The sequence below is a fragment of the Hibiscus syriacus genome, unplaced genomic scaffold (assembly GCF_006381635.1).
Source record: "Hibiscus syriacus cultivar Baekdansim isolate YM2019G1 unplaced genomic scaffold, ASM638163v2 tig00111099_pilon, whole genome shotgun sequence".
NCBI lineage: Eukaryota > Viridiplantae > Streptophyta > Magnoliopsida > Malvales > Malvaceae > Hibiscus > Hibiscus syriacus.
In genome coordinates, this window is record NW_024062984.1 from 967,787 (window position 1) to 973,237 (window position 5,451).

Here is a 5,451-nt window from a genome sequence, read left to right on the forward strand (position 1 = left end):
AAAAACAAAGGTCTTTTTTCTCTCTTATTACGTCGACGGCTGTTATCCACACTATCAGCACTCGACTCAGGTTCTAGTCGGTCATTGATCTAGGGGTCTATTTAGGAGTTCTTGTTCGTCAGAAGGGAGCCAAAAGTGACATCTACAATTTTGTTATTGAAATTTTTTTGAAGAAGCTTGACAGCTGGTCATCTCGCATGCTCTCTATCGTCGGTTGTATTATTTTAACGAAGTCTACTCTTTTCAGTATTTCGACCTATCTCATGCAAACTTATCAACTCTCAACTGCTATATGTGATAAAATTGAGGCTATAATTCACTGATTTATTTAGGGCTCAAGCCCGATATCCCACCGTGTCTCCTTATTCAGTTGGGATAAACTTTGCCAACCTTATTCCTATTGAGAATTGGGTTTAAGGAATATCAGACATCAAAAAATTGCTTTTTTAAAGAAGATTTACAATTTTTTAGTCCAAATGTTGACTAAGCTTTGGACCACCATTCTTTAAGAAAAGTATCGTATGATCAAACCTTGTTCTTCCTCTATATCGTGGCCAAACTGCTCTCATTTTTTCTTTTTATCGTGAATGTTTGACCCCTATTTTATGAGAGATTGACTTGGTGCATCAATGATGGCAACACTATTAATTTCTAGTCGGATATTTGGGCTCTCGAGCTGGGCAACTTATCCATTGGGCGAATCCGAACATTACGGTTTACATAACTTTAATGATGAAGGATTTCTGTGATGCTGAGAATTATTGGGATTGGAATCTGCTCAATCACCTCCTTGCTCGAGAGGTCATTACTCTGCTACAAAGCACGCTTTCTCCTAATTATGCTCATGGCTCAGACAATTGCTATTGGAATGAAGAAAATAATCGCACTTTCTCTGTCAAGAACGCCTATAAGTCCCTTGCGAAAACTAATTGGTCAACAATGAACTCGATATGGAAACATATTTGGAAACTCGATGTTCCTGAGCGTGTTAAATGTTTTTTATGGCTTGCTATCCTGGATATACATCTTACAAATGAAAAATCGTTGCAAACGAGGCCTTAGTAATGATTCTTCTTGTCACATTTGCTCTAATTCGAATGAATCCATGTTGTACATCATCCGAGATTGTCCGATGGTTCGTAACCTCTAGAATTGGCTTCTCCAAGACAGCGCTCATCCTGATTTTTTAATTTTACTCTTGTGGATTGGCTCGAGATTAATCTCCATACAAAAAGTTTGTTTATTCCCCATGTTATCCCTTGGAACATTCTCTTCTCTTCCATCATTTGGCAAGCATGGAAAGGGAGAAATGAGGCTATTTTTGGGGGGTCTATATCTGATCATCACAGTTTGTTCCACCGTAGCTAGGGGTGGGCATGTCAATATGTAGCAGCAAAATCTCCGATCTTGGCACCCCCTCTTGTTCGAACTGTCCGAGTCCAATGGAAACCTCCTCATTAAAATTAGGTATGCCTTAATTCTGATGATGCGGTTTCACACTGATCTGGTTTGGCTTCCATTGGCGGGGTTTTTCCTGACCGCGATGGATCTTTCTTGCTGGCGTTCAACAAAATTATAGGCCAGTCCTCCGTGCTGAGCTATGGGTGTCTTTGAAGGTCTTTCCCTTGTCTGGTCAAATGGCTTCGAATGTGTTCTCGTTCAAATGAATAACATTGATGCTCACAGCCTTATTAAGAATGCCACGCGTAGCAGTCCATATTCCCTGGTTCGTGCCATTGATAAGCTTTGCCATCGAGCATGGTTTGTAATTCGCTGTGATCAACCGAGAATCAAATTATGTTGTTGATTTCATCGCCAAGCATGATGTTCCTCCTTATGGTGCTCTTGCAGTCTTTGACTCTCCACCAGATCAACTTGCTGGTATCATGGCTAGAGATTTTTTCGGCCCTCCTTATAGCCGTGTAAATACATCGCCAAGCATGATGTTCCTCCTTATGGTGCTCTTGCAGTCTTTGACTCTCCACCAGATCAACTTGCTGGTATCATGGCTAGAGATTTTTTCGGCCCTCCTTATAGCCGTGTAAATAAGTAATTTTCTGGCTTAGGACTCTTTATCATTCAAAAAAGTACTGAAAAATTAACTATAGGTCTAGATATCTAAATAGTTAATGTATAATTTGTTTAAATGGTTCAACCTTATTTCATTATTACATTAAGAAAGTTTTTGGGTATTAAGCTATTAAAGTATAAAACGAGTAAGATTGTGCATCATTTAAAAATGAACGCTCAACTACTCTTATTGTAGTCGTTGTTGTTCGAATCCAGGTCCTATAAGAATAACAATCATTCATTTAACCACTAAAGTAATTTAGTTCGTATTGTATGGGCGGGTGTTTAAATCCAAAGAAATTACGTTCTTTAAATATTCATGTTCAAGCTATGGTATGCTTGGTTATTGTTAATGTGTCACATTAACATTTTGTCATCTTCAGTAACGGATGTTAACATCGAGTAATTGATATGTTATAAATTGATGATGTTAATGACTAAAACGTTAGTTTTAAAACATCAATGAGGAAAAGAAAAGCTTACTCAAACATGAGTTACCCATTTATGTAGTTTACCATTTATTTAATTTCAAAGAAATAGCCGCCAGACCGGGAAATGCGGATAATCTTCTTTGACGGCCTGAATATATAATAAAATATTTAAGAGAAAATCGCCTCAGTGACCAAAAAAAAGTTATAATATACGATTTTAACCAACTTTTTTTGGATTTGCCAAAATGACCAACAAAATCGCAACGCGAAATAAAAATCGCAACGCGATCCCCAGAATCGCAAATCAGTTTCCAGAATCGCAACGCGATTCTTGAAAATCGCGATGCGATAGTACAAATTCGCATTGCGATTTTCCATAATCGCAACGCGAATATGAAAATCGCAACGCGAACACATAAATCGCAACGCGTATCCGTAAATCGCAACGTGTATCCGTAAATCGCAACGCGTATGGGTAAATCGCAATGCGTATCCGTATATCGCAACGCGTATCCGTAAATCGCAACGCGTATCCGTAAACCGCAACGTGTATCCGTAAATCGCAACGCGTATCCGTAAATCGCAATGCGTATCCGTAAATCGCAACGCGTATCCGTAAATCGCAACGATAATCCGTAAATCGCAACGCGTATCCGTAAATCGCAACGATAATCCGTAAATCGCAACGAGAATCTGTAAATCGCAACGATAATCCGTAAATCGCAACGAGAATCTGTAAATCACAACACTGAAATTTTGGGTATATAACACTGAAATCATAAACTAAATCCCTAAATCGCAACTCATTCCATCTCCATCTATCACTCTCTCCGGCGACATCCGTTCCTATATCCAACGACATCCTTCCCCATCCGGCAACAGGTCTTAGTTTCGCATCTCGTTTGTTTAGTTACAACCATGAAATCATCTAATGTTGATCATGTTTGGATAGATTTGTGTTTTGGAGGGTCATGGGATAATGTTAATGGTGTTTTACAATATATGCCTTTACCCATAAATCTTCAACTAAAATTGTCTTTACAAAAGTTAACTTATGAAACTCTAATGCTACGTGTTTCAAATAAATTGAATTTAGAGCCCCTAAGTGGATTTAGGCTATCTTATCAGAGAAATGGTAAAGTTTATTTGTTAACCGACAATGAAGATGTTGAACGATTCATTGCTTACATTAGTGTTTCACAAGATGATGTTACATTGTATGTTGTTGAACCTAGAAGTAGTATTGTTGGGTCAGTAGCGGGTAGTAATCAACTAAGTTTTTCTCAAAACCACAACCTTTCTCTAATCCAAATCCCAATCAACTTTCAGCACCAAATTCCGGTTTTCGTATTGACCAGTTAGACGATGATGAGCCAACAGAAAAAATTGTGAGTACTAGTCAGTATTCGAAATTTGGTCTTGGTCAATATCCGGACTTTGATATTGGTCAATACACGGATTTTGATGATGTTTCAGAAGAAGAAACAGACCATGCGTGTAATGATATTGATATTGGTCAATACCCGAATTTTGATGATGAAACAGCCGTTGCCGAAGAATGTAATGTTGATGATAATGAGGAGGAAGTTACGACTGTGAATGAACATGTTGAACATCCATTCTGTAATTCATATAATCCTGAAGAAGAAAAAGAAGAAGAAAAAGTCCCCGAAGAAAAGAAAATGCCACGGGCGTATAACTGGAATATGCCAGAATTACTTCAGATACCGGAAGAAGAGTTGATAAAGAAAGCAGTTGATTGTTACACAAAAGTTTTTCGTATCAAGAAAGATGATTGTTTTGATACAAAGGAAGACTTGAAGATAGCTTTATATACGAAATGTGTGGAAGATGGCTATCAACTAAAAGTTAACAAATCAAGCAAAGATCGTTTCGAAACAAGGTGTATGATTGACAAAAACTGTACGTGGCGTATGATTGCAAAGAGAATAAAAGATTGCAAAATGTTTCAAGTTAGGACTTTTATTGATAAACATACATGTTCAAGAACCCAAGTTTTTCCTCACCATAGACAGGCAAACAAAAAGGTGTTGGGTGGTTTTCTGGCTGAGTTAATGTTTTTGAATGGCAGGGTATATCGGGGACATGAAATTATGACTGACATGAATGCTCGGTTCAAGATTAGTATATCATATTCTCAAGCTTGGAGAGCCAAATGTTATGCCTTGGAATTGTTGAGGGGGTCGCCAGAAGCATCGTTTGCCCAACTGCCGGCTTATTGTCACAATTTAAAGCTGAAAAATCCTGGGTCGGTAACTCATATCAAAACAGATAGAGATGGACGCTTTGAGTTGCTGTTATCGCCATTGGTGCTACGGTTAGTAAATCAATATAATTTTGTTGACTTTTTGTTAGTTACATGCATTTCACATTTAAATGATTATATTTCTTGTGTATATTATTTGTAGATTCGTTCGTTTATTACTTGCATGCGCCCAGTTATTATAGTTGACGGAGCACATTTGAAAGGTCGATACCTTGGAGTAAACTATTAGCAGTAGCCATGGATGCTAACAATGGGATATTGCCAATAGCTTACGGGGTTGGCAAATCTGAAACCTCTGATTCATGGACATGGTTTATGGGGCATCTTAGGGATTGCATAGGTCCTATTAGCAATCTGACAATCATATCCGATAGGGCAAACTCAATTGACAACGCTGTTAGAAGGTGTTTCCCAGATGCTTTTCATGGACTTTGTGGTGTTCATTTGTATAGAAATCTAAAATCAAGGTCTACTGGTATAAAAAAGCACAAATGGACATACTGGAAGGCTGTAAAAGCTTATCGGGAAGTGGATTTCAATAAGCATATAATTGTTTAAGACGTGTTTTGCCTCAGTGTGCTCAAACACTAGAAGATGTCGGGTTTGAAAGATGGTCAAGAGTACATCAACTTGGAGCAAGATATGGTTTCATGACGTCTAATA